Source organism: Giraffa tippelskirchi, chromosome 4, assembly GCF_054371585.1.
Source record: "Giraffa tippelskirchi isolate mGirTip1 chromosome 4, T2T-mGirTip1v1.2.pri, whole genome shotgun sequence".
Classification (NCBI taxonomy): Eukaryota; Metazoa; Chordata; class Mammalia; order Artiodactyla; family Giraffidae; genus Giraffa; species Giraffa tippelskirchi.
The window spans coordinates 155317217-155341516 of record NC_137278.1 but is presented as its reverse complement, the minus strand read 5'-3'; the positions used below and the strand labels follow the sequence as shown (position 1 = coordinate 155341516).

The window sequence follows — 24300 nt, the reverse complement described above, 5'->3', positions numbered from 1 at the left end:
ACATTTTTCCAAAAAAGATTTACAAATGGCCAACTTGTAAGTGAAAAGATGCTCAACATCACTAGTAATCAGGAAAACGCAAATCAAAACGATAATGAGATTCTATTTCACACCCACTAGGATGGCCAGACTCAAAAAGACAGATAAGAAGAAGTTTGATAAGGATAGACAAATTGGTACTCTTCATAAACTGCTGGTGGGAATGTAAAATAATGCAACCATTTTGAAAGCAGTTTGACCATCCATTAACAAGTTAAACATAGAGTTAATACGGTGCACATGTGCTCAGCTGTCTCTGACTCTTTGCAACCCCATGGACTGTAGCTCACCAGGCTCCTCTGTCCATGGAATTTTCTAGCCAAGAATACTGGAGTAAGTTGCCATTATGATCCAGCAAACAGACTCTGAGGTATATAGTCAAGATAAGTGAAAACATATTTCCACACAAAAAACTGTTTGTAGCAGCATTATTCATATTTCCACCCAAAAAGTGGAAAACAACTTAAAAGTCCCCTAACTGATGAATGGATAAACAAAATATGATATATTTACCACACAACAGAGTATTACTCAGTCATAAAAAAGAACAAAGTACTGGGAGTTCCCTTGTGGCCTAGTGGTTAGAATTTCAGGCTTTCACTGCTGTGGCTCAGGTTCAATCCCCGGTCAGGGAACTGAAATTCCAAAAGCCATCTGGCACAGCCAAAACACAAAACAAAGTACTGATACATGCTACAAATTGAATGAATCCAACCTAGGGATCAAACCCAGGTCTCCCACATTGCAGGTGGATTCTTTACCAACTGAGCTAACAGGGAAGCCTGAACCATGAAAATATTATGCTAAATGAAAGAAGCCAGCCACAAAAGTTTACATACTGTCTGATTCCTTTTATATTATAATGTCCAGACTAGGCAAATCCATAACAGCAGAAAGCAGATTAGAAGTTACCGAAGGATGGAGGGAAGAGAGAATGGGAAAAGATTAGTTAATGAGCATGGGGTGGTTCATGAAATAATGAAAGTTCTGAATCTAGAAACTGCTAGTGATTGCAGAACACTGTAAATATACTAAATACCAATTAATTGTACACTTTAAAATTGTTAATTGTATGCTATGTGAATTCACCTCAAAAAAAAAAAGAAAGAAATTAACTTGGAGGGAAAAATAAAGTCTAAGTCCATACAAAGATTTGTGTACAAATATTCACAGCATAGCATTATTTGTAACTGCTGAAAACTGGAATAAATCCAAATGTCTGTCAGTAAGTAAATGAATGAACGAATTGTGCTACAGCTATACAAAAGATAACTACTCAGTAATAAAAAGTAATGAACTATTGATACATACAACAACATATATGAATCTCGAAATAATTAACTTAAAAAAAAAAGCCAAGCCAAAAATAATTAAATATGAGAGTGTACACTTATGATTCCATTTATATAAAATTCTAGGCACTGCAAACTATTCTATAGTGACAGAAAATTGATCAGTGGTTGTCCAAAGACCACAGAGGTTGGCAGAAGAATTACAAACAGGGATAAGAAAACTTGAGGGGTGATAAATGTATTCATTATGCCTTGATTGTGGTGACCGTTTCATGATAAGCACACGTCAAAACTTAACAAATCGAGTATTTTCATATGTAGTTTACTGTATGTCAATTTTTAAAAACCTCAATTAAGCTCTTTTTTGAAAACGGCTGCTGCTGCTAAGTCGCTTCAGTCGTGTCCGACTCTGTGCGACCTTATAGACGGCAGCCCACCAGGCTCCGCTGTCCCTGGGATTCTCCAGGCAAGAACAAACTATGAGAGGACAATGTACTCCTGCTGGCCACTCAATAATTGATAAGGCATTAAATAAGCAGTTTTACTTTCTCTTGCTGAGTGTACAGGCAACTCTTGGCAAAATTAAACAGAGAGAACTACTCAGAGTAGCATGTACATTTGAATTTTTATAAACATAAAAACACTTCCATTAACCTATATTATAATTTCAGACATGTTCAATCTTCAATTTTGACAGATCTTCAGTCGGTACTGCTAGAAACTCTGTCAGTTTTGGCAAGTACACAATTAATGTAATCTGTAAATAAGCATTTAGATACACCAAAAAAAGCTCCTACAAGAAACTCTAATAAGGTTCCTTAAACTTGAAAACATCTGTGAATAGTAACCCAGGTGTGATAAAATCAATAAAAAAGACTATTATCTGTATTATCACCTCTTAAGAATTCCCCAATTATAGATTTTTACCTTTTGTAGACATTTACTCAAAAAATATAAACTTTTTACCTACTTTTAAAAAAAGTTTAAAAGCTTTAAGGTTAAAAATCCTAAACTGAATTTTTCTCTACCAAAAGATATTTTCATTGTTTTAAAGACAAACAAAAAGTATGCTGTATTGAGCAACGGGGAAAAGTTATGGAGATGAGGGTGAATTACAGTCAATCAAAACCATTTTATATTCATATTTATGTCAGATAATGAATAACATCATCTAATCCAAGCTACTACATCTCTCACTTTGACTACTGCAGTAGCCTTTTTGCATTTTTTCATGAATGGGATGGAGCCAAAGCAAAAACAATACCTAGTGGTGACAGAAGCAGGGTCCAATGCTGTAAAGAGCAATATTGAACAGGAACCTGGAATGCTAGGTCCATGAATCAAGGCAAATTGCAAGTGGTCAAACAGGAGATGGCAAGAGTGAATGTCGACATTCTAGAAATCAGCAAACTAAGATGGACTAAATGGGTAAATTTAACTCAGATGACCATTATATCTACTACTGTGGGCAGTAATCCCTTAGAAGAAATGGAGTAGCCATCATGGTCAACAAAAGAGTCCGAAATGCAGTACTTGGATGCAATCTCAAAAACGACAGAATGATCTCTGTTCGTTTCCAAGGCAAAACATTCAATATCATGGTAATCCAAGCCTATGCCCCAACCAGTAACACTGAAGAAGCTGAAGGTGAACGGTTCTATGAAGACCTACAAGACCTTTTAGAACTAACACCCAAAAAGATGTCCTTTTCATTATAGGGGACTGGAATGCAAAAGTAGGAAGTCAAGAAACACCTGGAGTAACAGGCAAATTTGGCCTTGGAGTACAGAATGAAGCAGAGCAAAGGCTAATAGAGTTTTGCCAAGAGAACGTACTGGTCATAGCAAACACCCTCTTCCAACAACAGAAGAGAAGACTCTACACATGGACATCACCAGATGGTCAATACCAAAATCAGATTCATTATATTCTTTGCAGCCAAAGATGGAGAAGCTCTATACAGTCAGCAAAAACAAGACCAGGAGCTGACTCTGGCTCAGATCATGAACTCCTTATTGCCAAATTCAGACTTAAATCGAAGAAAGTAGGGAAAACCACTAGACCATTAAGGTATGACCTAAATCAAATCCCTATGATTATACAGTGGAAGTGAGAAATAGATTTAAGGGATTAGATCTGATAGACAGAGGGCCTGATGAACTATGGACGGAGGTTCGTGCCATTATACAGGAGACAGGGATCAAGACCATCCCCATGGAAAAGAAATGCAAAAAAGTAAAATGGCTGTCTGAGGAGGCCTTACAAATAGCTGTGAAAAGAAGAGAAGTGAAAAGCAAAGGAGAAAAGGAAAGATATACCCATTTGAACGCAGAGTTCCAAAGAATAGCAAGGAGAGATAAGAAAGCCTTCCTCAGCTATCAATGCAAAGAAATAGAGGAAAACAGCAGAATGGAAAAGACTAGAGATCTCTTCAAGAAAATCAGAGAGACCAAGGGAACATTTCATGCAAAGATGGGCTTGATAAAGCACAGAAATGGTATGGACCTAACAGAAGCAGAAGATATTAAGAAGAGGTAGCAAGAATACACAGAAGAACTGCACAAAAAAGATCTTCACGACCCAGATAATTATGATGGTGTGATCACTCACCTAGAGCCAGACATCCTGGAATGTGAAGTTAAGTGGGCTTTAGAAAGCATCACTATGAACAAAGCTAGTGGAGGTGATGCAATTCCAGTTGAGCTATTTCAAATCGTGAAAGGTGATGCTGTGAAAGTGCTGCACTCAATATGCTCAATATGCCAACAAATTTGGAAAACTCAGCAGTGGCCACAGGACTGAAAAGGTCAGTTTTCATTCCAATCCCTAAGAAAGGCAATGCCAAAGAATGCTCAAACTACCGCACAATTGCACTCATCTCACACACTAGTAAAGTAATGCTCAAAATTCTCCAAGCAAGGCTTCAGCAATACGTGAACTGTGAACTTCCAGATGCTCAAAGCTGGTTTTAGAAAAGGCAGAGGAACCAGAGATCAAATTGCCAACATCTGCTGGATCATCAAAAAAGCAAGAGTTCCAGAAAAATGTCTATTTCTGCTTTACTGACTATGCCAAAGCCTTTGACCGTGTGGATCACAATAAACTGTGGAAAATTCTGAAAGAGATGGGAATACTAGACCACCTGACCTGTCTCTTGAGAAACCTGTATGCAGGTCAGGAAGCAACAGTTAGAACCGGACATGGAACAACAGACTGGTTCCAAATAGGAAAAGGAGTACGTCAAGGCTGTATATTGTCACTCTGCTTATTTAACTTGTATGCAGAGTACATCATGAGAAATCCTGGGCTGGAGGAAGCACAAGCTGGAATCGAGACTGCCAGGAGAAATATCAATAACCTCAGATATGCAGATGACACCACCCTTATGGCAGAAAGTGAAGAAGAACTAAAAAGCCTCCTGATGAAAGTGAAAGAGGAGAGTGAAAAAGTTGGCTTAAAGCTCAACATTCAGAAAACTAAGATCATGGCATCTGGTCCCATCACTTCATGGGAAATAGATGGGAAAACAGTGGAAACAGTGGCTGACTTTATTTTTCTGGGCTCCAAAATCACTGCAGATGGTGACTGCAACCATGAAATTAAAAGACGCTTACTCCTTGGAAGGAAAGTTATGACCAACCTAGATAGCATATTAAAAAGCAGAGACATTACTTTGCCAACAAAGGTCCATCTAGTCAAGGCTATGGTTTTTCCAGTAGTCATGTATGGATGTGAGAGTTGGACTATAAAGAAAGCTGAGAGCCGAAGAATTGATGCTTTTGAACTGTGGTCTTGGAGAAGACTCTTGAGAGTCCCTTGGACTGCAAGGAGATCCAGCCAGTCCGTCCTAAAGGAGATCAGTTCTGGGTGTTCATGGGAAGGACTGATGTTGAAGCTGAAACTCCAATACTTCAGCCACCTCATGCGAAGAGTTGACTCATTGGAAAAGACCCTGATGCTGGCAAGGACTGGGGGCAGGAGGAGAAGGGGACGACAGAGGATAAGATGGCTGGATGGCATCACTGACTCGATGGACATGAGTTTGGGTGAACTCCGGGAATTGGTGATGGACAGGGAGGCCTGGCGTGCTGCGATTCATGGGGTTGCAAAGAGTCAGACACGACTGAGTGACTGAACTGAACTGAACTGAATGAAAAATTAAAACTTAAAATTCAGATGAATTCAATCTTGATATATTGTGAGTCTCACCTTCTTCTTCACCCATTATATGAATACAATAACACTCCCAGGTTGTGTGAGGATGAAATGAGATCATAGGTGAGCACTTACTTTGTTGCCTGGCATATATAAAGTGTTTCATAAATGTTAACTATTATTACCTGAATAAATGTTCAGCCTCCATGAGTTCAGTGCTGGAATGGTGTCACATATAAGTAACAAGTCTAACCTCAAAAAAAAAAAAAAAAAAGTTAAAAGCAATGTTTCAATCTTAATATACTGAGACTCTCAAAGAAAATAAAGAGATCTATTTAAAAATCCACAGCAGTTTTAATATTTTCTTTCTCAATTCTTTTTGCTCACAATATTTCTTATAACCCTACACCTTGCCCTGAACCCTCAGTATCTACCCCTATTTTAATTCACAATAAAACACTGGTCATTTGGCTCCTCCCCCTCTGCTAATCCCTTCTACTTATAAGCAGTTCACAGTCCACTTTCTAATAAAGTCCACTTTCATCCAGTCTTACTACTTGAATTTCTTCAGCTGTTTTTTTACCCATTATTCTTCTACACGAGACAAATCTAGAAACTGAGCTAGCAGCCATAGCATCTGTCTTGGTAGATGTGAAGCAAAAGTAGAGTGGCCAGAGAAAAAATTTTCTTCTCTGAGTAGAAATAATATCACATACACAGAATTTAGTATCTCCTCACTCCAAGTGCAATATTTATTATTATTGTTATTATAGACTCTGAGGGCTGGTTGCTGCTGAATCCACTTTAGGAACCCAGGGTGCTGAGTGCCACCACCAGAACCCTTAGTATGCTCAAGCCAGCCTGTCTCCAAAACCTAAGCCCTAAAAAACAAAAACAAAATACCTAAGCGCTACTAAGTTCTATACAGTGAGGAGTATCTCCAATTCATCATTTTGTTTTATAACTCTATTTTATGAATATCACATCACTAAGTCCACCTTCCCAGTATCTTACACAGATTTCTATGAAAAAGCTCTTTCAGTTTCTGCACAGCCCCTTCCGCTCAGACTTTTGGCATTAGACGTGTGGTGGTTTGGTAAGGATTGGGAGGTATGACCAGAGGATACTGCCCTTCCCCTGTCTATCTCCAATCTTGGTCCTGAAACACTACCTGCACAGTAAATTTTTTCCCCACGAAATGTCTTGTTCTTCCTCGTGCAAAGAAATTACTGGTTGCCTTTCCCTAAAGGCCCTCAAGCCACGCCCAGATGTGTCTTATTTTTAAGTGAGCAAAGGAGATTCAAGTTTAAGCCTTGCTACACCAAAAAGTCACTTTCCAACTCTGAGTCAGAGAATCAAGAGCAACATAATTCAAAGCCCACACTAGTACTTATTGCTATGACGGTTTTCTTGCCCAAACTGTAATCTATCAAAATTAAAAATGAAATACTTTCTGAAAGAAGTTGAATTCCTTTTTGCTATCCATCCTCTTCAACCTCCATATAATTGCAATTTTTTAATAAAATGCAATAGGATCTGCCTGGAATGCAGGAGACCAGGGTTTGATCCCTGGGTCTGGAAGATCCTTTGGAGAAGGGAATGATTACCCACTCCAGTATTCTTACCTGGAGAATTCTATGGACAGAGGAGCCTGGTGGGCTATAGTCCATGGGCTCACCAAGAGCTGGACACAACTGAGTGACTAACACTATACTATGCTACTACACTAATAGCCTCTCAACTGATCTTTTTACTTCTGCACTGGGCACTCTGCTATCTGTTCTTCCCAGAGAATCAAGATTGATCTTTTTTTTTTTTTTAATTGAAGTATAGTTGATCTACAACGTGTTATGAGTGATCTTTTTAACATGTATATCAGATCACTTAGCTTCCTTGTTCAACCAGTTTCCTCCCATTAATGGCTTTCCATCATCCCAAGCAAGGTCTACAGAGCCTTGTAAAACCTGGTCCCTGCCTATTCTTGAACATACCAAACCACATACTCCCCATAAGTCCTTTTATTTGTTGTTCCTCCTGCCCAGAACAGTAACCATCAGGAAATGCTGGTTCTAACCCCCCTTCAAATAATAGTTCATATGTCACTATGAAGAGATCTGACCACACAGTTTAAAGTATCTTCTTACTCTCAAATCACATCACCGTATCAATTTTCTTCATAGCACTATACTCTAATTATCTTATTTCTTAATTTTCTTCTTTATCAAAGTTCTCAAATAAGAAAATGTAAGCTCTCTGAGGGCAGAAATCTTATGTGTCTTTTTCCTATCTGTACCTTCAATGCCAAATAGTGTCTGACACACAATAAACACTGTAACAGTTTTCTAATTGTTTGATTCACTTATGAAGCCAGGTACTATCTCTGAGATGTTAGGTTTTTTAAAAACTTATTTCTACAGCCAAAAAACCAGCTAGGCTTCAAAACCCTATGTTCTCTTCATTCTAACAATCTATCCTGTATTCTCAAAAAGCTCTCTTCCTTTCTTGAAGAGAGAAGGTACTTCTGCAAGTAGAATTTGCACTCAAAAAATAGATGCAATCTTATCTGGCAACACTGTTCTCTAGATCTGTGGGGTTTAGATCCAAAGTTCTCAGGCAGCAGCAATTACCAAAAATCTGGCCACTAGTATTGTGCTGAGGAAGAGCAGAACAACCAGGCTAATCTGAACCAAGCTGCAAATCCCTGTAAGAGTATCATAGTTGATAAGAGTTCTGTGAAGCACTCCTCACACGAGTAGGAAGATTTAGTTCTCATCTAACTGGTGGCACATTCTATAAAGCCTAAATAATGACCCTGTCACCAGAAAAACAGATACTTTGTCCCAGCCTTCCAATCAGCTGCATTTAGCAACCAACAGCCATCTTTCACAATAAAATGCCACCTCTGAGTTCCTATTTCTATCAAATTATCACTGGTTTGGGCAACAGATAATCAGAAACTACAATTAACAAATCTACTTGTCTGGGACCCAAGACAATTAATTAAACTTACTTAGAGAAACAGAATAGCCTCTAGTCACTTGGAGACAAGTTTAAAAGATACAAACAACTGTAACACTTGGGCACATGAAAATGGCTATAATCTGAAGAACAGCCACACATCACTTCCAATGGTGCATCTACACTGAAAGTGACCTTCCCCCTCCAAAATAAATAATGTTTAAAGTCAGCTGAATCTTGAACAAATACTCTGACTTTTCTTTAAACTAAGGGCTATGACAGCTACCTTAACGAGAGGCCCAATAAACTCAGGGCAAGGGGCTCATTGTGCTGACACTGTCACCGTCACCTCATTTAGGACTTGAGCTGATTTATCCTGATGGGCTGACAGGTCACTGACATCTGCACCTTACCCAAGATTCTTACTGATTTCACATGTAAAAAACACTGTCCACTCAAGACAACTGCAATCCAGACACCTTCTCCTGATAGGGAACCTTTCCTTTCCTGACTTCACTGAGCACCATGGAAAAAAGTTGTCATTTCAGGCCCATTTCAGTAACTCTGGATGACTAACAAGTAACTCCGAATGACTGAATGGCTGAACAGAGACCATAAAAGGACTAGAATGTTAAACCTTAGCAATTACAAATAAAAGGATTTTTTAAAAAGATCAAAATCACCTGAAGAAAAAATTAATCTCTCCTGCATTGAGATACTTGGTATTACTAAGGCGATCTGAAAAGAAGCTACAAAGTCAAGCCCTAAAAATATCTGGTCCTTGGCCACACCAAGAAATCACAGAAGTAATACTTTAACCAAGTAAGCTGTGTTCTACCATGAATTTCAAGAAAAAGACAAGGCAAGGCAAGGTAATTTTTAAAAATCCACCAACTATCCACTTAACTTGAAGGAAGGAAGGGAGGTGAGAAAAGGAGGGAGAAAGAGCAAGAAGACAAAAAGAAGAGGAACAAGGAAAAGGAATGCCCAGTGTTATAGGTTAAATATGGCCATAGATTATTTGCAGCAATTCTCATCAGGATGTGGAGCTCAGGGACTTCTCCAGTGGTCCAGTGGCTAAGACTCTATACTCCCAATGCAGGAATCTGGGTTCAATCCTGGTCAGGGAACTAGATTCCACATGCCACAACTAAAGATCCGGTATGCTGCAACAGAGTGAAGACCCTGCATGCAATAACTATGACTCTGCACCTAAATATATATATATATATATATATATATATATACACACACACACACACAAATAACAAATGCTGAATAGGGTGTAGAGAAAAGGGAACCCTCCTACACTGTTGGTAGGAATGTAAGTTAGTACAGTCACTACAGAAAAGAGTATGGAAGTTCCCCAGAAAACTAAAAGTAGAATTACCAAATGATCCAGCAATCCTACTCCTGGCTATACACCTGGAAAAAACTGTAATCAAAAGAGACACACGCACCCTTTTGTTCAAAGCAGCACTATTTACAACAGCCAAGACATAGATACAACCTAAATGTCCATCGACACATGAATGGATAAAGAAGACGTGGTATATATACATACACACACACACACACACACACACAAAATGAAATACTATTCAGCCATAAAAAAGAATGAAATAATACCATTTGAAGCAACATGGACCTAGAGATTATCATACTATGTGAAGTAAGTTGGAAAGACAAATACCATATGATATCACTTGTATGAGGAATCTAAAATATGGCACAATGGGGACTTCCCTCGTAGTTTGTGGTTAAGATTCTGCACCTCCAAAAAAAAAGATTCTGCAGCTCCAATGCAGGGGGTATGGGTTTGACCCCTGATCAGGGAAGATCCCACATGCAGCATAGCGTAGCCAAAAATTAAAAAAAAAAAAAAAAAAGATACAATGAACTTATCTACAAAACAGAAATAGACTCACAGAGAACAGACTTACAGTTGTCAACGTCAGGGGGGTGGGGAGAGATAGATTGGGAGTTTGGGATTAGCAGATACAAACTATTATATACAGGATGATGGGAATTATATTCAGCATCTAGTAATAAATCATAATGGAAAAGAATATGAGTAAGCATATACATGTGTGTTTCTGTATAATGAATCACTTTGCTGTATAGCAGAAATTAACACAACATTGTAAATCAACTACACCTCAATAAAATAAATTTTTTAAAAAATTAGTGTTTTCATTAAAAAGTACATTATAAAAAAATGGGCAGAAGAATTGAATAGGCAATTTTCCAAAGAGGAAATGCAAATGGTCAACAGGCACAGGAGAAGATGCTCAACATCACTGGTCATCAAAGAAATGGAAATCAAAACCACAATGAGATACCACCTCACAGGATGGCTGTAAGAAAAAAGAACATTAATGACAAATGTCAGCAAGGACGAGGAGGAAAGGGAATCCTTGTACATTGTTGGCAGGAATGTAAACTGGAGCAGCCACTGTGGAAAACAGTATGGAGGCTCCTCAAAAAGCTAAAACTAGAACTACCATATGACCCAGCAATTCTACTGTGTGTGTATATACACACATACATGCAGGCACATGTGCACACACACACAGGAATACTACTCAGCCATAAAAAAGAACAAAATTTGACATTTGCAGCAACATGGGTGGACTTGAAGGGCATTATGCTAAGTGAAATAAGACAAAGAGAGAAAGGCAGATACTATGTGATGTTACTTATATGTGGAATCTAAAAAATACAACAAACTAATGAACATAAAAAAGCAGACTTACAGATACAGAGAACAAATCAGTGGTTACTATGGGAGGGGTGGGGGATGGGCACGAGCAGGTAACATAGGGGTGGAAGAGTGGGAGGCAGAAACTATTGGTTATAAAATAGGCTATAAGGATGTATTGTACAATGCAGGGAATATAGCCAATATTTTTAGTAACTGCAAATGAAGTGCAATCTTTAATTAAAAATTATATATAAAAAATTAAAAAGTGTGTCATATACATTAATATGCAAGGAATTTACTATTTTTAATGAATTAATAAACATTTAAATATTTTCTTAGTTTTAATTTCTAAATAGTAAATATTGGCAAATATAACCCACATAAATAAAAGTTCTTTGGAGTCTGTAATAATTTTTTAAAGAGTTAAAAAGTCAGACTAAGATTTGAGAACTGCTAATCTAGAATTTCCCCTGCCCCACTTGTCCTTCAAGGCTCTGCTCTTGCAGAAAGCCTTCCCTGGTAGCTTAGAGTTAATCTGCTATAGTTGCTTATGAGAGCAAAGACTACATTGGTTCAGAGGCACTCAGTTAACTGTGCTAAGCTGAATGCACACCAAATATACATGTGTGGAAACATTTCAAAGTGGTTATTTTATATGCATCCACCATGACTAAATCCTATCTCTCAAATCTTGAATCAACTACTGGTGGGAATGTAAACTTCATATGTATTTGGAAGTCAATTTTACAATGTTTATAAAAACTGCAAAGTATATACCTTTAGAAAAGTATCTTAATGATTATTACAAATATGCAAAATAACATATGTACAAAGTTATTCATGCAGCACTGCTTATAACTGAGAAAAAAGTCAAAATGTCTTTTTTTTTTGAGGAGTTACAAGTCACTATGAAAAGAGTAGGGAAAATGCTTGCAAAAATGTATGTAACTTACTTAAATAAGAAATACACATAACTACTCCTGATTCTCCCCTCTGCCCAACTCTTCCCCTAGAAGTATTTTAAATTGTAGAGATTTGCCTTAAAAACCTTACAATAACATAGCACAATAATAACCATATATACTGTAAATGATAGAAACTTCATACACAGCCCATAATACTATACAGATGCTAACAAGAATAAGGAAATTTTTGATATTATGTTGTAAGTCTGAATCACAACAACACAATACAAGTTGATGTATGTGTAAGAAAAGTGCAAGACAATCATTTTTTTAAAAAGGAAGAAAAGAACATAGAAACATTTTCATGTATATGTATATTTCATGCTTGTAAGTGCACAGGATACACAAAAACTGGTAGTCCTAGTTGCCCCTGGAAAGAGGAACTGACTGGTTTTTATCGTAGGAACAAGAAGAAAATTTCACTCTACTTTTTTCTATCAGTAGAACCTTATACCATATAAATGCGACACCAATCCAAAGAGCAAATCTAAAAATATGTAATTTTTCACATTAGGAATAACTTCTCATCTTTCTTTTTCCAGCCTCAGAAAATGTTAATCCCTCATGTCTTTTAAAAATTTTTTATTTTTTCAAGTATAGTTGATTTACCATGTCATGTTCATTTCTACTGTATAGCAAAGTGGTTCAGTTATACACATACTATATATTTTTTCATATTCTTTTCCCTTATGGTTTGTCACAGTATACTGAATATAGTTCCCTGTGCTATACAGTAGGGAAACTTGTTGTTTATCCATCATACACAAACAAACACACACACACACACACACACACACACACATATATTAGGCTGGTGCAAAAGTAATTGCAGTTTTGCACTTTTGAAATTTGTCATGATATTGGAATACATTCTTAAATAAATATGGTTATGTTATACATCATTTTCATGTGTATTTCTTGTTCTATGTTTTTTTGCTAATGACATTACTTGTTTGTCTTATACGCACTTTAGACTATCGAAATGATGTTAGACAAAAAGAAAATTTGAGTGATTTTCTTATTCAAGTTCAAAAATGGGTTGTAAAAAGCAGAGGAGACAACCACAACATCAAAAACACATTTGACTCAGGAACTGTTAACGAACATACAGTGCAGTGGTGATTCAAGAAGTTTTGCAAAGGAGACGAGAGCCTTGAAGATGAGGAGCATAGTGGTCAGCCATCAGAAGGTAACATGACAGCTGAGCAGCATCATCAAAGCCGATCCTCTTAAAATTACACGAGAAGTTGCCAAAGAACTCAAAATCGACCATTTGGAATTTGAAGCAAACTGGAAAGGTGAAAAGCTTAATAAGTGGGTACCTTATGAGTACCTTATGATCAAAAATCAAAAAAATTGTCCTTTTGAATTGTCGTCTTCTCTTATTCTAGGCAACAACAATTTCTTGATTGGATCATGACGTGAAATGAAAAGTGGATTTTATACGACAATCATCACCAACCAGCTCAGTGGATGGACCAAGAAGCTCCAAAGCATTCCCGAAGCCAAACTTGCACCAAAAAAAGGGTCATGGTCGCTGTTTGGTGGTCTGCTGCCAGCTTAATTCACTACATCTTTCTGAATCCCAGCAAAATCATTATATCTGATAAGTATGCTCAGCAAATCAGTGAGATGCACTGAAAACTACAACGCCTGCAGCCGGTATCAGTCAACAGAAAGGACCCAATTCTTCTTCACAACAACCAACGCTTTAGAAGTTGAATAAATTGGCTATGAAGTTTTGCCTCATCTGCCACGTTCACCTGACCAACCACCACCTCTTCAAGCATCTTAACAGCTTTTTGCAGGGAAAATGCTTCCACAACCAGCAGGAGGCAGAAAATGCTTTCCAAGAGTTCGTCGAATCCTGAAGCACAGATATTTACACTGCAGGAATAAACAAACATTTTCCACTGGCAAAAATGTGTTGATTGAAAAATAAAATAAAATTAAAGAGTGTGTTGACTGTAATGGTTCCTATCTTGATTAATAAAGATGTACTTGAGTGTGTGCTAAGTTGCTTCAGTTGTGTCTGACTCTCTGAGCCTAGTTATACGGATTTAAAATTCATGGTCCAGAACCGCAATTACATTTGCACCAACCTAATAATAGTTTGCATCTGCAATTTCAAACTCCCAATCTATCCTTCTCCCTTGCTCTTGGCAATCAGTCTGTTCTCTATGTCAACAAGTCTGTTTCTGTTTTGTAGACAGGTTCATTTGTGCCATATTTTAGATTCTACATATAAGTGATATAATAAGGTATTTGTCTCTTTCTGACTTACTTCAATTAGTATGATAATCTCTAGTTGCATCCATCTTGCTGTAAATGGCATTATTTTGTTCTTTTTATGGTTGAGAAGTATTCCACTGTATATATGTACCACATCTTCCTTAGCCATTCATCTGTTGATGGACATTTAGGTTGTATTCATTGTTCTGGCTATTGTGAATAGTGCTGCTTTGAACATGTAAGTGGTATCATACGGTATTTGTCTTTCTCTTTCTGACTTACTCACACTGGAGAGGATGCAGAGAAAAGGGAACCCTTGGTACACTATTAGTGGGAATATAATCTGGAAGAGTCACTATGGAAAACAGTATGATGTTTCCTCAAAAAAACTAAAAATAGAAATACCAGAGGATCCAGCAATTCCATTCCAGGGCATATATCTGAAGAAAATGAAAACACTAATTCAAAAAGATACATGCACCCCAATATCCATGAAGCACTATTTACAATGGCCAAGATAAGGAAGCAACCAAGATGCTCGTGGCTTCTCTCAAAGCTCAGATGGTAAAGAATCTGCCTGCTAATCCAGGAGACCCAGGTTCGATCCCTGGGTTGGGAAGACCCCCTGGAGAAGGAAATGGCAACCCACTCCAGTATTCTTGCTTAGAGAATCCCCATGGACAGAGAAGCCTGATGGGTTACAGTCCATGGGGTCGCAAAGAGTCGGACACAACTTAGCGACTAAACCACCACTACAAGATGCTCATCAACCTATGAGTGGATAAAGATGTGAGGCTGAGATACACACAAACACACACACACACACAATACACAAAAAATATTCCTCAGCTATAAAAAGGAATGAAATCCTGCCATCTGCAGCAATATGGATGGACCCAGAAAATATTATGCTTAGTGGAATAGGTCAAACAGAGAAAGATAAATACTGTGTATCACTTATATGCAGAATCTAAAAAATAATACAATAGTGGGCAGGGGAGGGTTGGATTGGGAATTTGGGACTAGCAAATGCAAATTATTATATATAGAATGGGTAAACAATGAGGTCCTACTGTATAGCACAGGTAACTATATTCAGTATCTTACAATAAACCACAATGAAAAAGAGTATGAAAAAGAATATACATACATATATAACTGAATTAGTTTGCTGTACACCAGAAACTAACACAACATTGTAAATCAACCACACCTTGATTAAAAGTAAATAAGTAAAAATTTTAAAGGAAAAATAAAGAAAAATTAGAATAATACAAATGAAAATACAAACAAAAAAGAAACAGACTCACAGATATAAAACAAGAAACTAGTGGTTACCAAAGGTGAGAGAAAAGGAGTGTGGAGCAAACTAGGGGCATGGAATTAAGAGATACAAACTACTACATATAAAATAGATAAGCAACAAGGATATATTATATAGCACAGGGAATTAGAGCCACTATCTTATAATAACTTTTAACTGAGTATAATCTGTAAAAATACTGGCTCACTATGCTGTACACCTGAAACTAATATAATAATGTAGATCAACTATACTTCAATTTTAAAAAAAGAAAAAAATACCCACTATGAAGGCTTTAAATTAACTGTGTTAAGTAGTTAACTAGTAGTTCTGGGGTAGGGTCAGGTCTTCACCTTTTACATTTTTTGAATTATTTAAATTTCTTATAATAATTACCTTATTACTTTCACAATTTGAAAAATACAAATCTGTAAGATTAAAGACACTGAACTTAAAAATCTATAGTCCTATCTTTGAATTGGAAATACTGATACAAACTTGTAATACACTTTCTTTCAAAAAAAGAAAAAACCTTATTTCTTAGCCTTCTTCACTAAAAACAGCAAGAAATAATGAACAATCCACTAAGCAATAGTGCCTCTTGCACCCAGACTGTGGCTTCTAAACATCCTTTTCCAAAAAAGGGGCAATGGCTGTTACATGCCCATGAATGGAAATGGAAAAGAGGATCTCTCAATATCAGGTCAGACCAGAAAACAAAGAAACTAGGAGGATCACATGAAAAGAACATTGGAGGGAACTCCCTGGTGGTCCAGTGATTACGACTCCACTCTCACTGCCAAGGTCCCAGGTTCAATCTACTGCTAAGTCACTTCAGTCGTGTCCGACTCTGTGCGACCCCATAGATGGCAGCCCACCAGGCTCCCCCGTCCCTGGGATTCTCCAGGCAAGAACACTGGAGTGGGTTGCCATTTCCTTCTCCAATGCATGAAAGTGAAAAGTGAAAGTGAAGTCGCTCAGTCCTGTCCGACCCTTAGCGAACCCATGGACTGAAGCCTACCAGGCTCCTCTATCCATAGGATTTTCCAGGCAAGAGTACTGGAGTGGGTTGCCATTTCCTTCTCCGGTTCAATCTACTAAGATCACACAAACCATGCAGTGCAGCCAAAACAGAAAGTTAGTTTTTTTTTAAAAAAGGACGCTGGAGCCAACTTAAAGAGGTTCCCATTTGCCATTATGAGTTAATCAATGAGACATCAGTAAGAATAAAAAAGAAATAAGACTGAAATACATCAATATATTTAAATTGATGAGTTCCTAATGACAATTCAAAAAACTTATCAGTCACCTTTGCAGGATGTTAGTGAACAAACTATTTTGAAAATAAAGATTCATTAATTAAAATAAAGATTCAAAGCATCTGTCTCATCTTTCTTGTATAAGGTACACCTGAAAGTAACCAAGTAAACCAAGTATTCCAGGACTTCCCTAGTAGTCCAGTGGTTAAGAATCCGCCTACCAATGCAGGGGACATGGGTTCGATCCCTGGTCCAGGAAGATTTCACATGCCTCAGGGCAACTAAGCCCATGCATCACAACTGTTGAAGCCCGTGCACCCTAGAGCCTGTCCTCTGAAACAAGAAGCCACCACAATGAGAAGCCTGCACACCACGTGTAAAGAGTAGCTCCCACTCACTTCAACTGGAGAAAGCCCACACACAGCAATGAAGACCCAGACCAGCCAAAAATAAAATAAATAAATATTCAAAAATAAAACTGCTAAAAAAAATTCCAGCTAAAATAAATTTTAAAATAATACAAATTGAATATCATCATTTATAACCACTAATGAAATTCAATAAAGGATGTACACAAGGTTCATCAATGGCTGCTGACATCATGAAAATTAGACCAATAGATATCACACACTTTCTCCTAATAGAAGTACACTATAAAGTATTCTAGCCAAAAACACTGAATCTGAATCTGATCAAATCGACTTTGTGGGAAATTACTGGACAGATAACCAAGTTTCTTCAACAAATACACTGGGGGGAAAAAAAAGGACAGGAAATTTTTCAGATTAAGTGATTTTTAAACATATATTGACCAACTACAAGATACAGACTTTATTTGACTAAACATACAAGCTGTGTAGAAAATATGATACAGTCAGAGAAATATGAACATCAGATATTTAACATTCAGGAATTACTGTTAATTATTTTAGAAGTACAAATGGTATTGACATTATGTTTTTAAAGTCATTATTTAGGGGTATATACTGAAATATTCAGGGTGAAATTATACACCAGATTCTCTTCAAGACAGTCAGGAAAGGGGATAGGATTATAGATGAAACAAGAGTAGCCACAAGCTAACAACTGCATATGGAAATTCATTTTACTATTCCACTGCTTTCAAATGTTTGAAATTTTCCATAGTAAAATTATTTAAATAAGCAACTCTCAAAAAAGAAAAATATACATATTTGAAATATAGCCACTGAAATAAATTTTATATACTAATCTTTTATTGAAGCCCAGTTCAATTCCTACCTCCATCCCTACTTCCTACATTGATTTCTTTTTTCTCTTATGTTTGTTTATACTGCACAGTTAGATACAACTAAATTCTACAACATTCCATCTATACTACAGAATCTAACCCATTGTATCTATTGTTGTTTTGTTCATAAATTAACAAGTTTATCTCCACAGCTAGCCAGTAAGTCTTTTCAGTTCAGTTCAGTCGCTCAGTCATGTCCGACTCTTTGTGACCCCATGAATCGCAGCACGCCAGGCCTCTCTGTCCATCACCAACTCCTGGAGTCCACCCAAACCCATGTCCATCGAGTCAGTGATGCCATCCAACCATCTCATCCTCTGTCGTCCCCTTCTCCTCCTGCTCCCAATCCTTCCCAGCATTAGGGTCTTTTCCAATGAGTCAACTCTTCGCATGAGGTGGCCAAAGTATTGGAGTTTCAGCTTCAACCATCAGTCCTTCCCATGAACACCCAGGATTGATCTCCTTTAGGATGGATTGATTGGATCTCCTTGCAGTCCAAGGGACTCTCAAGAGTCTTCTCCAACACCACAGTTCAAAAGCATCAATTCTGCGGTGCTCAGCTTTCTTCACCGTCCAACTCTCACATCCACACATGACCACTGGAAAAACCATAGCCTTGACTAGACGGACTTTTGTTGGCAAAGTAATGTCTCTGCTTTTAAATATGCTATCTAGGTTGGTCATAACCTTCCTTCCAAGGAGTAAGTGTCTTTTAATTTCACGGCTGCAATCACCATCAGCAGTGATTTTGGAGCCCAAAAAAATAAAGTCTGACAGTGTTTCCACTGTTTCCCCATCTGTTTCCCATGGAGTGATGGGACCAGATGCCATGATCTTAGTTTTCTGAATGTTGAGCTTTAAGCCAACTTTTTCACTCTCCTCTTTCACTTTCATCAAGAGGCTCTTTAGTTCTTCTTCACTTTCTGCCGTGAGGGTGGTGTCATCTGTATATCTGAGGTTATTGATATTTCTCCCGGCAATCTTGATTCCAGCTTGTGTTTCTTCCAGCCCAGCGTTTCTCATGATGTACTCTGCATATAAGTTAAATAAGCAGGGTGACAATATACAGCCTTGACGGACTCCTTTTCCTATTTGGAACCAGTCTGTTGTTCCATGTCCAGTTCTAACTGTTGCTTCCTGACCTGCATACAGGTTTCTCAAGAGACAGTAAGTCTTTTAATGCACATAAAAAGTTTTTTGATCTCACAGCCTTAAAATGGTCCTAAGACTTCTAATGGTCCCAAATACCTTATCTGATACTCAAGGTGTCTCTGAAAATCCCTGGGACCTAGGGAAAAATGCAACAGTCTTCCCTGTCACCCCAAAGACTACTAAGATTTTACTCTAGTAAAAGCATATAATATTGTCTTTTTCAAATTTAACTGAGGTTCCCTTTATAACATCAAAATGATAAGTCTCCAGCAAGCTAGGGCAAGCTAATAAGCACAAGCTTTCCTCCCAGAATTCAAATGGGAACTTGAGTATTTATGCTGCTGCTGCTGCTAAGTTGTGTCAGTCATGTCTGACTCTGTGTGACCCCATAGACGGCAGCCCACCAGGCTTCTCTGTCCCTGGGATTCTCCAGGCAAGAATACTGGAGTGGGTTGCCATTTCCTTTTCCAGTACATGAAAGTGAAAAGTAAAGTGAAGTCGCTCAGTCGTGTCGACTCTTCGCAACCCCGTGGGCTGCAGCCTACGAGGCTCCTCCGTCCAAGGGGGTTGCCAGGCAAGAGTACTGGAGTGGGGTGCCATTGCCTTCTCCTGAGTATTTATACTCTTTCACAAAAACAAAATTATACATTACTATGTTTAAATAGAAAGTTTATTATCTAAGTGATTGATTAAACACACTGAAATTATTTAATAAAAATTTCAGCTATAATATAAAGAAAGTTTGCCCAAAGAAATAGTCACAAAGCCCAGGAAAAAAGAACTCACCACCTAACTGGAGTCCAAGAGCACTGGAAAACGAGTCTATTAGCGTACTTACAAGTGTCAAGAGTTGCTTTATAGCCCCTTTATCCTTTTTAAAAATGTTTTAAAATAACTGACTTTTCCATCTAATCGTAAGAGAAATCCATGTTGTTTATAAAGAGATAAGCAAAAAAATAAAAATAAAAACCATCCTACTACCTCCTTCATAACATTTTGTCTTACTAAACACTAAGTCTTTTGAGAGCAGGAAAAAAAAAAAGGGCACATGGGCTTACAATGAGAGTAAGATGCAGATTTGTCTTTCAATTTTTTTACATTTCACCTTTTGTATAAATCCAGGGCCAGAAAATAAAAAAAAAAACCCTACATTCCACTCTGGGAATTTTCTTGGTTTACAATAATCTGGGGGCATTTTTCTAATGTCCTCAAAATTTCTTATCATAGTAGCACCAAAGCCTTACATTCCCAGTTGCCCAGTCAGGTACATCATATACACTCTATGTAAAATCTGTCCCTATACTAAGTTACATTTAAATTAGTTACTCAAACTACCATTCCTTTTATTTGCTATTTTTTATGTCTATCCAACTCCATCAAGAGATTTTTATTTCATGTACAGTTAAATATATACTGAATAAGTTTCTCCTCAAAACATCCTAGTCTAGTCTGAATCCACACATATGCAAAACAATTCTAGTGTCATAAAACTCACCCACCAGTACCCAACCATAATGCTCACCTGATCTCTAACTCAGATGTATTGCCTCATCCATCTTGGTGAAGTATAAAGAACTGCACTTATCAAGCATAATCTGAAGAGACATTGGAGAAAGGAGAGTGGATAGCCTCCAGCAATTCACCTAGGAGGAGGAAAAAAATTATCCCTTTCACCACCCAGTGTCTAAACTCCAACAAAGTTTCAGCAACAGTCAAATAAAATTCTCAGAACAGTTTTGACTTTTCACTGGCCTCGGTGCCTTAATTAAGTAGCCTAGGTGACACTGCAAAAATTAATTTGAAGCTACTTTTTTTCTACCTTATTTCGAAGAGCCAAATATTGTCTGTCTTGACTATTAAAATCCCCTGAGATTTCAATTCTGCAGGAGCTCTACAGGGTTCTAAACTTAGCCAAGTAACAGAAATAGTTGGAAGGTATGCAATTCATTTTAATATCTGCACGTTTATGTTGCCAGGCAGCTAATTTTTAAAGTACTCTTAAAGTAATCATCCACATATAAAAGAACAAATACATAAGCCATGTAATTAAAATATTTATTACCTATCACTTCTGGAAGTGACCAACATCACTCCTCCAAAAATATATTCCATGTTTCTTCCACAGGGATAGAGTTTTAAATATTTCAACAAAACATGGGACTTCCCTGGCAGTCCAGTGGTTAAGACTCCACGCTGCCAATGCAGGGGACGCCAATTCAATCCCTGGTCAGGGAACTAAGATTCCCACATGCCATGGCCAAAAAAAAAAAAATTTAATGTTAATAGCAATTTCCTTACAGCTTATTTATTTGTTTCCACTTCAAAGGAATATATAGATAGGTTTAAGGAGTTTCACCTTCAACGCAAAACCTTTTTGTATACTTTGCTGTATGGCACAAATTAGCGCAACACTGTTAATCCACTATACTTGAATTTTTAAAAATCAAGGAAAAAAAGTTTTGTCGAAAGGACTGACATGTCTCATTTCACGTAGAGTCCCACAGCAGGACATTCTCAAGTTGTTGGACCATTAGCAACTAGGGTGTACAAGATCTCAATTCTAAGGCCAAATCTATTTTGGATTTTCTGAAACATCAGACCTCATAAGGAGCCATAAAACCAGGCTCCAGCGTAAATGTTCAGTACAATAAACACCCTAACTTCATGTCAGTTTCATAAATTGTGTACACAAACCAATGTGTAAAGTGTATGTGCAGATGAATACAACATGTAGGTTCAAAATACAAAGTATTAAAGAGCTGGATTACAAGTTTCCCTATCTAGAGAGATTTTAATTCAGAGAGCAGAAAATAACAAAGAGGGAAACAACTCTTAAATTACTATACCACAGGAGAAAAAGCCTGGATTATATAAATATAAATATATAAAAATATCTTATAAAATATAAGATACAAATACTTGTTTTCACCTTCACACATCACCACCAAGTTAGGGGAAAAAAAAATACAATGCCAATTTTCTAAACAATATCCCATTATTTCCCATGGCAAGTCATCGACATTGCCTCTAACTCACTTCATTCTGAGAAATAATTCAATTTAGACACTTTATTATCAAGTACTTCTAGGAAGACACAGAAGGGTCTTAGGTCTGGAATTCACTCATTTTTTTGTACTGGAAATAACTGACCCCATAAAGATAGCAAAGGATAGATAATTAAATATGAGCAGTTACCCTTTAAAGGAACCATTCCCCACTAAAGGAATCAGGGTTCCCTGTAGAAAGGACTGATTCCAGGTTTGGAGCAAGTAAAGTACAAAGTGAACTCAAAATACCTTGTTGTGCCAGGATGTAAAGAAGTTCTCAGAACCTGACCAGGACAAGTCAAAAAAGCATAGGTATTAGTTTGAAGGTGCTCCGATTGACCAAACTGACAACAATTGTTGTATGTATAATACTAAATACTGTCAGTATTTTATACATTGATAAAGGACTGCAACATTTTGAATTTTTTTAAATACCAAATCTATAGTGATCCTCAAAAACAAAAAACAGGAGAAATAAAGTTCTCCTTTATAGAATAACACCAACTAGTAAATGGAGAAGGAATGACAAAATTGACATTTTGTAACCACCAATGTAATAATTAATTCAGGCAAGGATCACCAACAAATGCTAACACCACTGCGTAAAACGTAGAGAAAAAGAGTCATACAATCTTAACAGCACCATCCTACAGATATTTTCTTAATTACAAAAGGAAAAAGGCACTTTTACAAAGAAGAAATGCAGCCTATATCAATTCATGTAAGTAATCAAACTTATCACCAATAATGTGGCAAAATGACCCTGTGTGCACAGAGAAGCACACATTACCTAAACAGTATTCTTGTCAAAACTGTTTAATAAAATCATGACATAATCATGACAAATCCAAATTGTGAAACATTCTTCAACACAACTGGACTAAACTCTTCAAAAGTATCAATGACCCAAGACACAAAAATGGAAAGAACTGCTCTGAACTAAAAAGCTAAAAAGTTATGAAAATCAAATGTAATTCATGATCCTTGAATAAATCCAAGATTGGAAGGACAGCTATAAAACAGTATCTCAATTATTAATATGATTGAGGAAATCTAAGCATACACTATAATTATTATATCACTGTAAAGTATTTTAAATAAGATAGTGAATTTGATAACAATATTGTAGTAATATAGGAAAATACCTTGTTCCTAGGTGATATATGCTTAAGAAATTCTGGGTGAAGTTTCTCGATGTTTGAAATTTCCTAATACAAACTCCTAATACACAGTAAAAAAATTAATAATAATGTGTATATGTATAGGGAGGGAAGGGGAAGAGAGAAGTGGAATGTGACAGAGAGGGAAAGAGAGGGAGGGAGGGAAGTGTGTAAAGAAAGTGTGAGAGCAGAAATGTGACAAAATATTCAATAAATATTAGGTAAAATCATACAGGTGCTCATTATATCACTCCTTCAACTTTTCTGCAGGTTTGGAATTACACATAAAAACATGGACGTGAAAAAGAACAAGCAGCAACATCAACCCAAGCTCCTGGCTATCCACTATAAATTCTGCTGTGTTCTATTAATAAAAGCAATTCCAGGTAATGCTTACAAGTGCAGACTTCAGCATGAAAGTGGGTTGTCCTAGCTGCACAATGAACAAATAACCTAACTTAACCTCTCTGCAATGGTCTGAATGTATCCTCCCAAAATTCATGTTAAATCCTAACCCCCAAACATATTAAGAGGTGAGGCCTCTGGAGTGGTTAGGTCATGAACTTACTGTCTCACACAGAAAGATTCTAGAGAGATCACTAGCTCCTTTCACCATGAAAGGACACAGTAAGATGCTGGCTATTAACCAGGACAAGGGTCCTCAGCAGAATCAGACCATGTTTGATCTTGAACTTCTCAGCCTCCAGAAACAGTGAGAAATAAATTTCTGTTGATGAGCCACCCAGTATTTTGTTATAGTACCC

General features: G+C 37.2%; 1 protein-coding gene across 50 annotated transcripts in view; it reads right to left on the bottom strand.

Annotated features, from left to right (window-relative positions):
* The window catches only part of R3HDM2 (R3H domain containing 2), a 170046-nt gene that overhangs the window by 107307 nt on the left and 38439 nt on the right, over positions 1 to 24300 (bottom strand). For 20 of the 50 annotated variants that reach the window (XM_081594354.1, XM_081594341.1, XM_081594347.1 and 17 more), the window contains exons 2-3: positions 20852 to 20972; positions 5672 to 5734 (exon numbers count right to left, since the gene is read on the bottom strand). The exons of 13 other annotated variants lie outside the window; for them this stretch is intronic. The gene's annotated coding sequence lies outside the window, so the exon portion shown is untranslated. Of the gene's footprint in view, positions 1 to 5671; positions 5740 to 20851; positions 20973 to 24300 lie in introns of all 50 variants that reach the window. 17 more of the 50 variants (XM_081594382.1, XM_081594344.1, XM_081594363.1 and 14 more) reach the window with 3 other exon arrangements.